Source organism: Phaseolus vulgaris, chromosome 9 (genome assembly GCF_000499845.2).
Source record: "Phaseolus vulgaris cultivar G19833 chromosome 9, P. vulgaris v2.0, whole genome shotgun sequence".
Taxonomy (NCBI): Eukaryota; Viridiplantae; Streptophyta; class Magnoliopsida; order Fabales; family Fabaceae; genus Phaseolus; species Phaseolus vulgaris.
This window is the reverse complement of record NC_023751.2, coordinates 26,522,663-26,535,030: the sequence shown is the minus strand read 5'-3', so window position 1 is coordinate 26,535,030 and position 12,368 is coordinate 26,522,663.

Genomic DNA, 12,368 nt, shown 5'->3' with positions numbered 1-12,368 from the left:
ATATGAGCAAAATCGCTATGTATGTTTAGTTAGACGAAGTGCTTGCATTGTTGAGACATAATACTTATAAAATTATGTTCTATACTTTGTTGTTAAGCAAATAATCAAAACTAAAAATTGGGTATGTTGAACTTTGACATAACAATCTCCCTGCTTTTTTATAGTGTTTAAAACAATAAAGTTAACATGTATATTTTTTTAAAAGTGATTTCAATGGATCAAGTTTTCAAAAAAAAAACCATAAAATACAACATAGGGTAGTAATAAAGAAAAGAAAATTCTTTATCTTTGGCTTCTTTTTGTTAGCTTCCCCTCAAATGGGCATTGTCGGTTGAGGTTATAAAATCTCCAGCTATGTGCCTCTTACCTTAATGCATCTTCTTCTTTGGCTTCTCCCCTTTAAGCTTTATATTTGTTCTTTCCCTTAATCTTTATCTTGATATTTTGATCTTTTTCAATGTCTTTGACTTTAAACTTTGAAACTCTTCTCCAACTTTAAACTTTAAAGTTTATATTTTTTCTTTTCCTTAAGGCTCATTAAAAAGATAACCTTAGACCAAAGGATGGATGCAAACTCCTTTTCTATGAGTTGGAACTATCTTCTTCCTTACGGGTCAGATGACTAACTTCTCCACCAAAGTAGTGCATGAATAAGGTTTCTTCTTGCGTTTGATGCATTCTAATTTGACATAAAAAGTGTGTCTAAGGATTAGTAGGTGATTGTTTAAGTTACATAGACTCAATAGAGATATTAGTGTTAAGACATTAGACAATCTAGACACTACTAAAGGATCTAATATCCCAGGATAAGATAGTATGTGATTTTTTATGATAACAAACACTATAAGATGTGTTAAAGATATAACAAAGTTAATTGATGTGCAGGTATCAAAGCTTAAATTGATAGATAGTCTAAAGTTTTAACATACTAGACGGTCTCACAGTGATTAACCTATTAGACGGTCTAACTGTGCACAACGTGACAGTTTCGCTTTGTTAAACATGTTAGAAAGTCTTTTTATGTTTGACTCGTTTGACAATCTTAATGGATTACAACTTTCTAAACGATCTTTAAATGCGAAACGTATTAGACCGTCTAGTCTTAGACAATCCAATCTTCATTTTCGTGATAGACGGTCAAACGTGTTAGGGAAGTTTCTAATCTTAACCTTTATGTTCTTAAATTGATTTCTAATGATCCTTGAATGTTTTCAAAACTTTTTTATATTATTAACTCATTCAAATCAAATTTTTCTCTCAACGTGTTAATTGAATCATTTTGGAAAGTTTTCAAAATTTGAATATAAAATAGAGGTTCTCGAAAACTTGGTATCTTCGTCTTCTTGATTTTATTTGAATGGAATATATCTTTTGAATGAAATATAACATTGTAAATATTAATGTGCTTCAACATGAAAAATTATGCTAGTTTGGAAGGTTTTTTAAAACACTATTAAACGAGAAAGTTTTTAAAAAACAGAGAAAGAAATTAGATTCAATTTCGAAATTATGTTTTGATAAATTAACTCAAAAATACATTCTAATACACTTCAATGTTTATAAATTATGAAAACATAAGTTTTGAAATTATACCACAAGTAGGTTTCTTTTTCTTTTTTTTTATCAGCAAAGAATAAATAAAATAAAAAGAGACACTTCAGGGGTGTCTCAACCCTTATACAAAACCTCAAATACAAGTATTCTAGTACCCTACCAACTAATGATCCAACAATACACAATCCCAGTACAAAATATAAGAACCCAACAAACACAGTTACGTCAACCCACCAAAAAGGTCACACCCTCAAACAAAGACATACAAAAGGTTTTTGCCATCAGGCTGAATTACCATAACCAAGTGTCAAACTCGACAATAAAAGACACATCACCCAACAACTAAGCCAAAACTTTGTAACAGGCAAACTGTACCAAAAATCCAAAAGCTAACATCAACAAACCGATCCTTCGAGGATAATACATAGACCAGATATTGCCTGCAAGAAAAACGTAACAGCTTCCAATCGCAGTTCTGAGCAAAGAACTTAGTCTGTCCCTGCCAAACAAAGTGTCCAAGACAACCGCAATACAGAGCAGAATCATCAGTCTGACCCTGCCAGATAGGAAATACCAAAACAACCTGCACAACCACTTAAAGCTTTCCAAGCCTCAGTCTAGCCTTTCATATAGGAGTTACCGAAGGAACCTACGCAAACCACACCACAACTACCAAAACTAGGAAAGAACGTTAGTTAAAAACACAAAAAATCAGACTTTCAAATACCTCATACAACAAATAGGATCCAAACACCAGTCTGAGTAAGAGAACGCAACCGATTTTTCTTTTACTGTGACCTAAGACCAAGTCTTCCTTTGTGCCACGGTAAAAATCTCCACTAGATCCACCCGCCCATTCTCAAACACAATCCTATTCCTGTGATTCCAAATTTCACTCACAAAACCTACCCAAATACCCCCCCCCCCAACACTTGGTAACTGCGTGGTTCAAACCAAGAGGTTTGAACATCCTAAAGTGCATTTGTGCATCACAATGTAGCACCAACGGGAAACCTAGCCACGTGAGACACATACCCAAAATTCTCCAAGAAATCTTACACTAAAAAAATAAATGTCTTACCGACTCTTCTTCCACACCACACAAAGGGCACCGATCGCACATCAAAGGTATACCGCGTCTCGAAAGATTGTCCTTAGTAGGAATAACATTACGTAACACCCTCCAAGCCAAAAAATGTGTCGAAGGTAAGGTCTTTAAAGTCCAGAAATTCGCGAACAAATCCTCCCCCACTACAGACTCCTCCCCCATGAGGCACTTATATGCTACCTTCACAGAGAAATCCGTATGATCCACATCCCTCCATAGCCATTTATCAGGTTTAACTCCACCTTCTCTTGTTAACCTTTTGGTATCCAACTTCCGCATTAGAAGATCAAGTAGACTGGATTCTCACACAAAAAGATTTCTTCTCCACCGCAGTTTCCAGGACCAACCATTATTACTCCAACTCCCAACTTGTGACAGAGTACAATCAGTATCCAAGGAGATTAAATATAATCTAGGGAATTTATGCATTAGAGGAATGTTTTCCAACCACTTATCCTCCCATAATCTGATTTCTTTCCCATCTCCTACTTCCCACCGACCTCTATCTTCAAAATCAAATCCCCACCCCTCTAAGTGCCAAACTTTCTTGAGGTCCCTCCACCACATCGACTCCTTACAAGACTGATCTTGAGATCTTAAACTCCTCCGCCCACCGTACTTAGACTCTATAATATCCTTCCAAAACCCACTCTCTTCAGACTTAAGTCTCCATATCCATTTCCCTAGAAGAGCCAAATTAAACTTTTCTATGTCAATGACCCCTAATCCGCCATTATCTTTCGATTGACAAATCTTATCCCACGCCACCCAAGCAATTTTTCGGTTCTTTGACCCCCACTCCCACAAAAAGTTTTTTTGTAACCTTTTCACTTCCCTCAATACAGTTACCGGCATATAAAAAATGGAGACATAGAAAAGCGGTAGGGACGTAAGCACCGATTTGATAAGACATACTCTGCCTGCCAAAGAGAGGGTTTTCCCTTTCCACGCGCTCAACCTATTCCGTAACTTAGTGATCACACCTTCCCAAAAGACACACCTCTTATGATTCCCACCTACCAACATCCCCAAGTAACTGAAAGGTGCCTTCATAATGTCACAGTTAAGGATTGAGGCGAAAGTCATCGTCTGATTTATATTCACACCCACTCCCCCAACCTTACTCTTGGAGTAGTTAACCTTAAGACCAGAAGCAAGTTCAAAGCATTTCAGAATAGCCTTTAGAGTCAGAACATTTTGGATTGAGGCTTTACAGAAGAAAAGAGTGTCGTCTACATATTGCAACATGCACACTTTTACTCGCTTTTCCCCGACTTCAATACCTTCTACTAGCTTCTTTTCTTCCGCCTGCCTAATTACCCCTGCAAGACCTTCAGCTGCAATTAGAAAAAGGAACGGTGCTAAAGGATCCCTTTGTCTTAGGCCCTTCAAAGGTTTAAACTCAGTTGTAGGGCTTCCATTTACTAACACAGATATTGAGGATGATTCTAAACAATTTTTTATCCAATCAATCCACTTACCACAAAAACCCAATCTTCCCATCATGTAGTAAATAAACTCCCAACTAACTGAGTCGTATGCCTTTTCATAGTCCACCTTAAACACCACACATTCTTTCTTTTTCCTTTTTACCTCCTCCAGTGTCTCATTAGCCACTAACACACTGTCCAACAAACCTCTTCCTTCCAAGAAAGCAGACTGTCTGGGATCAATAACTTTGTTTAGTACCCTTTTTAACCTTGAAGAAAGGATTTTAGAGATAATTTTATACACACATTGTTATTGTTTGAGCAATGTCTTTTTTTTTATCGGCATTGTTTGAGCAATGTGACATACTGTCTTATGCCACTACTAAGTTACAAAATTTGTTTTTCAACGCTTATCTCATCATCTTTTAAGCGGTCATAGGTCACTTGAGTGATGAGAGTTACTAAAGAAAGATAACTGATACATCGCTCTTACTTAAACAAAAACTTGAGTAATCAATGAATGTTTAAACGATAGTGTTTTACATTTGAAATAAAGTCATTTACCAATCACCAAATTTATGCAGCCACTTCTACACTTCCAACTTACTTCAAAACAATACAATCATTTGACTCATCACTACATTTAATTTAAATAATTTCAAGATATAGTTTACATTGAACAACAATTCTAAAATAAGTTAAGAATGCATAAAAAAAACCTAAAAAAAACACTACTTTATCGTCTAAAATATTTATCAAAATTTAAACCAATTGTGGTAGTTATTCTTTTAGCTTATTTAATATGTAAAATTTTAAAATATTCACATGAAAAATTAAAAGAATGTAAAATAAAAACACTTTAAATTTTAAAATAAATGAGAACTTACTTTAAAACAAATATTCAATCACCTTCTAACTAATAATTCTATATATAAAAAAAATGAGAAATTACTTTAAAAAACTAGTAAAACAATAAAAAAGACTTTGACAAGACATTATATGACACATTTGTAATGTAATATTTATATTTAATGAAAGATAAATAAAATATGTAAAAAAGAAAGAGAAAAATAGTGTAGAAATAAAATTGAAAGCTTTATTATTTAAACTTTAATTTTTTAAAATCCATTTTCTTTATTTCTAACAAAATAAGGTATTTAATGCTTATAGAGAAAATGAAAGGCGGCTAATTTAAGCCCATGATTTTTATATTAAATTGACGAGACATTATTTATTAATGACTATTATACGTAGGTTAGATTTTATTTTATTTTAATCTACGACCGTTATCAACATAACCGTGAGATATTCATCCTTGATTTCAGATTTTGAGTATCCAACGATCGATAATTCTATGAAGTACACCTCAAACAAATTTAACATATATATTGCTCATTTGTACTTATAAGACGCTAAGAAATAAATGCTTTACATTTTCAGTTCTCAATATATTAATGATATTGTTTGATTTATCTTATATTCATTTATACCTTAATGTATTTATATAAGCCGATGGATTCAAAGATTATATAGGATCCAAAACCATGAAGTTTTGATTAATATAATAATAAAAAACATAATAATAATAATAATAATATTGGTATTATTTTTATTTTTATTTTTATTTTATTATTATATTCTTACTTTTTGTAAAAGAGGTGTCAGAAGTGGGGATTAAAATATTCTTAATGAACTCTTTCTTTATAGGAAGAATTCTAGATGAGGTTGGGTGGTACCTACATATTGAATAAAGCTTCAATTTATTACTATTATTTAAATGATGACATTACTATGGATGCAGCTGGAATGAAGATAAAAGAGAAGTAATAATATACTATTTCAAGTAAGATAAAGATGTTATCACTTATAACAATAGTTTTTTAATCTTTTGTTTTGTATTTTTATATCATAAAATGTAAAACTTGTCTTTTATTTCTTTTTATAATAATTCTAATGTAGATTCTATTTAAGTCTATTAAACCAAAAGAATTAAAGAGTACAGGCAAAAGAGTACTGGAAAGTAAGGAACAATTAACATCCATTCAAATCCAACAATTACTCACAAAAATACAGAAGAAATACGTAACATTTAAGGAAAATATGAGACAAATAAAAAAAAATAAAGTTGAGTAAAAAAAAAGAAGAAAAATAAAATAATATATAAACCTATATATAAAAGGGATTTCCCATTATAACTGTTTTCTGGTACCTATTCATTTTATTAATACAATGTGTACCGGTCGGCCCAGACGACCGAAGCTATACATTAAAATAATGTAATATAGTAAATACGTGGCAAGGAAACAGTTACAACTAGCGTTGAATAAGTCAGAGACACTTCGAGAAACACTTCCTTAATATCAGGAAACCACTACACACAACCTAAGGACCACTACGCATGTCTTTAGTAACCGGTTACCTGGCCCACACGAACCAAAGTCTAAGTCAACCTATAAAAGGAACTTCTGAAAGGGGGAAAAGTACGTTTTTATGATATCCTAAGAGACTAAACTAAACACTGACACTGACTTGAGTGTTGGAGTGCAATCGAAGGTACCCGCCGACTGGACGAATGCACGTGTGAAGGAGGAAGGACTCGAAGAATTAGGTAGCTGCAGGCACGACAACAATTGTGTATCGACGTTGATCAACATTACTCTGGCTCTGACATCCACACATGTACACAATGGAATATTTTTTCAATAAATTACTTAAATTAATATTAATGTATTGTTTTTATATGACTCCTCCACTTTTTCTTAATTCTTTTATTTTAAGGCAACAATTGGAAGAAAGAGAGAGCATACTCTCGCACATTTTCACACCAAATCTCACATATCAAATAAAATAACATCTATTTTCAATCACTCTCTACACTCCATTTTTTGTTTTTCAATTTCGACTCATTCAAAATTATTTTTTATATGTACGTTAAATTTCTATTATCATAACAGTTGAAAAAAAAGGAAAATAAGATACACCGACATCGTTATGCTTTGTTTTCGCTACTATATATAAAGTTAATCCTAAAAGAAACTATTAACTCTAAAAAAATGAGAGAATTTAAATTCAACTTAAATTGAGATTTAGGAAACTTTTTACAATTAAACTTATTAAAAGGTAACGGAAGTAGTATAATTATTTTACAAAGTTTTATTCATAATTCAAATTTAGACCATTTGAGTATTTGTTATAAAGAAATTATTAAAATGAATTATTATAAATATTTTTTTACATAACAAACAATTGTGCAATTGTGCAGTGTAAATTAGAATAATTTTCATACTATAAATACTTAAAAGATCGAAAATTTTAACTAAAAAAAAAAATAATTTTACTTATAATAAACGAAAAAACAACATATTTAACTCTTTATAAACAAATATCACGTATGCCGTATAATGAAAAGAAACCGTACACATCTTATTTTTATATTAATTACTCCTAACCTATACTTTCTTAGCAAATAAATAAAATCACGCATGATGTAATTTTGACTAACGATGAAGATAATAAATAAATAAATAAAAAGTTTGTTGATCAATCATTAATTAGTGATTTCCTAATCCAGAAAGGCTAATCATGAAAGTGTATGTATATTTGTTTATTAGTGCATGATAATATTAATAATAATAATGATATTTTGTTAAAGTGTGTGGAAATATGGGTCTCATCTCATTAATGCAAAAAATATTATTATCTTCACATTCAACCACCGACTCCTATCCTATCATAACAAAATAATATTTGCTTACTTTATTTAGGGCTACAACGAAAAAGCCTACAACTTGGTTTATTATAGCTTAGTAGTTCTGACGTAAAGGGTACCCAAAACATGATTAAAAATTTTATCTTTTACAATAATTTACATCACATAATTATCAATTATTTGGTTAATATAATGTTGGTTATGCATTCATTCTATAATTGTAATTTTTATATATATATATATATATATAACCTTTCAACTATATAATAAATAAACAAATTATTATAAAGAGTACTTTAAGCCTAACTCAACTCTATAAAATCGGTTCACGGGGAAGGTTTGCATCTACTAATATACAATGAAATATCTAGTAGATGTAGGATCTCCAACACATCCCCTCACGTCGAGAGTGACAGCTCGTGTGTGGGACAACATATTATGGGTGGTCCAATAACGATCCGATAGCAGGTGACACGATAGGTCCAACAAACACTCCCTAGGATAGGTTTTAAATGACTCTGATACCATATTACGAAGTAGACTTTAAGCCTAACTTAACCCCATAAAACTGGTTCATGGGATGAAGTTAGTCGACGTGAGATCTCCAACACAAATTAATGTATAATAAATAAACAAATACTGAAATTTGATGGGTTAATCTACTTGTTTAAATATGTTATATAGATATAATACTCAAATATGTATGAAGAAATTTATCTAATTAACATTAATTATATAGGCACAAATAAGATTAGATATCACTAGATTGAGGAAATATTCATAATTAAATAAAAAAGAAAAACCTAATTAATGATCAGAAAAAATTCTTAATAAAATACAACTTTTATGGAGAATGAGAATTGACCTATAAAAGTTTAATTTATAATAGACAGAAACAAATAAAATGAATGTTTATCTGTGTTTGATATAATAATAGGTAAGACTTCTACCAACTTAGAAATAAGCTAATCATAATTTGTTTATTGGTAAATACTTTAGGGTCTAGTTCTATTATACTGTTAAAAAAGTACAATAATTGTGGGTTAAATATTGGCTTTTGGTTCAGTATTAAAATAATAAATTTTATAAATTTTTCTTATATAAAAAATTAAACTCGAATCATTGACCTAAAATCTTTGCTTCCATTCATTTTATAATATTTTGGTTTACATGGTTACATGGTTTATGCATAAAACAAAACGTCGGAAAAAAAAAATGTAGAAACTTCGAACTTAATCAAACTTAATTCCCACAAAATATCTCCATATGTAGAAAAGGAAACCCATTATTAACCAATTAGCAATTCATTATTTTCAAAAACACATATATTTGTTGATTGATACACTAACACTTATTTCAGGATTTAATATTTGTTTTTCTAAACTTTTCTGGACCTTTAATTTTTAAAGAAAAGTTTTTAAAGTTTTTTAATGACGTTTTTTATGTTATCAAATAAATTAATTAATTATTAGCAACAAGTGACATTCCACATCATTTAAGAGTTTACACATAAAAGGTTACATGTCTATTTATAAACCATGTTTTTATTTTTCACCTATTGGTTATTTTTTCAACCTATATTTTTAATAATTATTTGAGGACAAGTAGCTGATAACACGCACTCTCTTCTGTTTTTCATTTCCACACGTATGATCATTTTAATAATCTGTTGGAACACGTAATTCATTATTTTCCTCCACTCATGGTAAATTTTGTTGTTACATACTACAAAACCCATTCTCAAAATATTATCTTCTAAAAAAAGTCAGACCAATGAATAAGACAACATTCTCTTTCTTTTTGTACGTTTATTCACATTTTTTATTTTTATTATTAGTGATATTTGTATTTTTTATTAATATTATGTATCTATTTTATTATTATTATTATTGTGTATCTGCATTTTTTATTGATTATTAGAAGAGTAAAAAAAGATAAAAAAAATTAAGAAGGGGAGTGTAAAAAAAGATAAAAAAGAATTAAGAAGGGGAGTGAGAAGTTTTGAAGGAAGTTATATTTAGTTTTTAAATAATAAAATAAATAAAAAATAAAATAAAAATAAAACAGTAGTGTCTAAAATAATAATAAAATAACAAAATAATCAAAATAAATTAATAAAATAAAATATTAATTAAAATAAAATAAAATAGTAACAAATTTATGTAAAAAAATAATTATAATGTGAAATTTCTTTTATATAGGTATAGATAATCCATACCATTATAAAAATCAAAGATTTAGGTGACAAACTATTGTACACAAAATTCTGTCTACAAAGAAAACCTAAATTAGTAGGAATTACCTTTCCTATAAATATGAGAAATTTTAAAAGAAATACATTTAAAATAAACAATGCATTTATTGGATCTAATCCTAATTAACCAAAGAATTATAATCATAGAGTGAAAAAATAAGGCAAACTAAATCTCCAACTAAATATATTTATAACTTTTATTAATATTATTTTATATTATATAGTTTTAATTTTAATAAATAAACTAATTTTTATTTAATAAAATACGGAATTACAATGTGCTTCTATTAAAAAAATTAAATAATTTATTTACTAAATTTTTTAAAACAATTAAATTATTTTGATATAATAAAAAATAGATGGACTTGAAAATGTATATGTTCCTATTAATAATTTAATAATGTGATTATTTTTTATAAGTTTTTGTAATTTTTTATATGGTTATGAAAACTATTAATACTCCTATTGTGTTATTATAACATGGATCATAGTGTAAACCGAGTCATATGGGTAGGTATATAATTCCTGGTATAAAAATGCATTAAAAATAATAATATTATCTGTAGATTTTTATATTCACAGATTTAAATATGTAGTTTCAGTATTACCTACGGATATTACCTACGAATAATATTATTAACAGATCTGAATCTATAGGTAAATTCAACATTACCTACCAACTATTACACATATCTTTACTACCTATCAACTTTTACTCATAAATCTTTATTACATACAAACTATTACCTACCAATTATTATTATAATAATTATACATTCAATATTAAAAATATTATTATAATATAAATAATTATAAAATCAAAACTAATATTCATAAATAATAATAATAAATAATAATAATCATAACTAATAGATATACATATTATTAATATTAATAATATGAATGTTATTTTTAATATTTAATATTAATAAAATTAATAATATTTAATAATATTAATAACATTTAATAATATTAATAACATTTAATAATATTATAAAATTTAATAATATTTAATATTAATAATTTTAATAATATTAGTAATATTTAATAATATTAATAATATTAGTAATATTTAACAATATTAATAATATTTAATAATTTTAATAATATTTATAACATTATTATAATAATTAATAATGTTATTGATTTTGAATAATATTATTATTAATGAAATTAATAATATTAATGATATTAAATATATAAATAATATTAATAAATTTTAAATCTATCACATTTCACATTTCATTAATAGTTGTTCTATAAGTTGTTGGAATTTGAAATTAAAAAATAAAAAAAGGTTAAAGTTTTTAATTTTGCTTAAATTTTATTCAGACAATCTTATACTTGTTTCAAACAAATCAGATATATTAACATAGAAGTCTTATATTGCAGTTAGTCCTTCTAATCAATATTGTCACCTCTAAATTATAATATTATAAAAAAATTGAAAAAGTATTTATAAATCTTTTATAATATTAATTATTATTGTATCCACTTGAGATCATAAATGAATTTAAACAATTATTATTGAGACAAGAGAATGAATTTGACCACATGAATGCATCATCTAAACTCTTTCTTGAAGGGAAGAATGGTCGAACAAAACCTTTGCGGTTGATTGTAATGTTACCCTAATATGTCACAACCATGAATATATGGGTCTAGACTATTGCTTTTGGTAAATCAATATTTTAATCTTACTCTTAATTATATCTTAATTTTATCAGACTTATTCAGAATCAATTATCTTTTCTAAATAATTTTGACAAAACTAGTACATTAATTGTCTATTTATGTCAATCTTTTATTTTTTTATTTCAATCTTTTTATCTCCTTTATTTCGAGTTAGTTTTATTTGTTAATGAAAAAGTCATCATCATTAAAAAAAATTGTAACTTACCGTTAGAAAGATTTTGTTGTGAGTACAAAAATGGTCAGAACATAGTTAGAGTTGATTAAATAAGATTAAATTTTAAGAATTAGAATAAAAGAAACTTAATTTTTCTTTCAAACTAAATCTATTGAGATGGTATGGTATATTAGTATTCATCACCATATTTGAAATATTATTTGTTTTGAAATTGAGAGTTTTATTATGATTTTGTAACTTATAAAGTGTTTTGAAAGATTAAGAATTTTTTTAAAGTGTCATTAATTTTGACTCTTAAAAATATGAAATTATTGGATCAAAACACTTTTAATATTTCTTTTGAGTTTTTATGACTAAATTTCAATAAGTATTTTGATACACGCATAGGATATGTATTTATGTATATTTATATTTTATAATTAATTTAATTTAACATTAGTAAT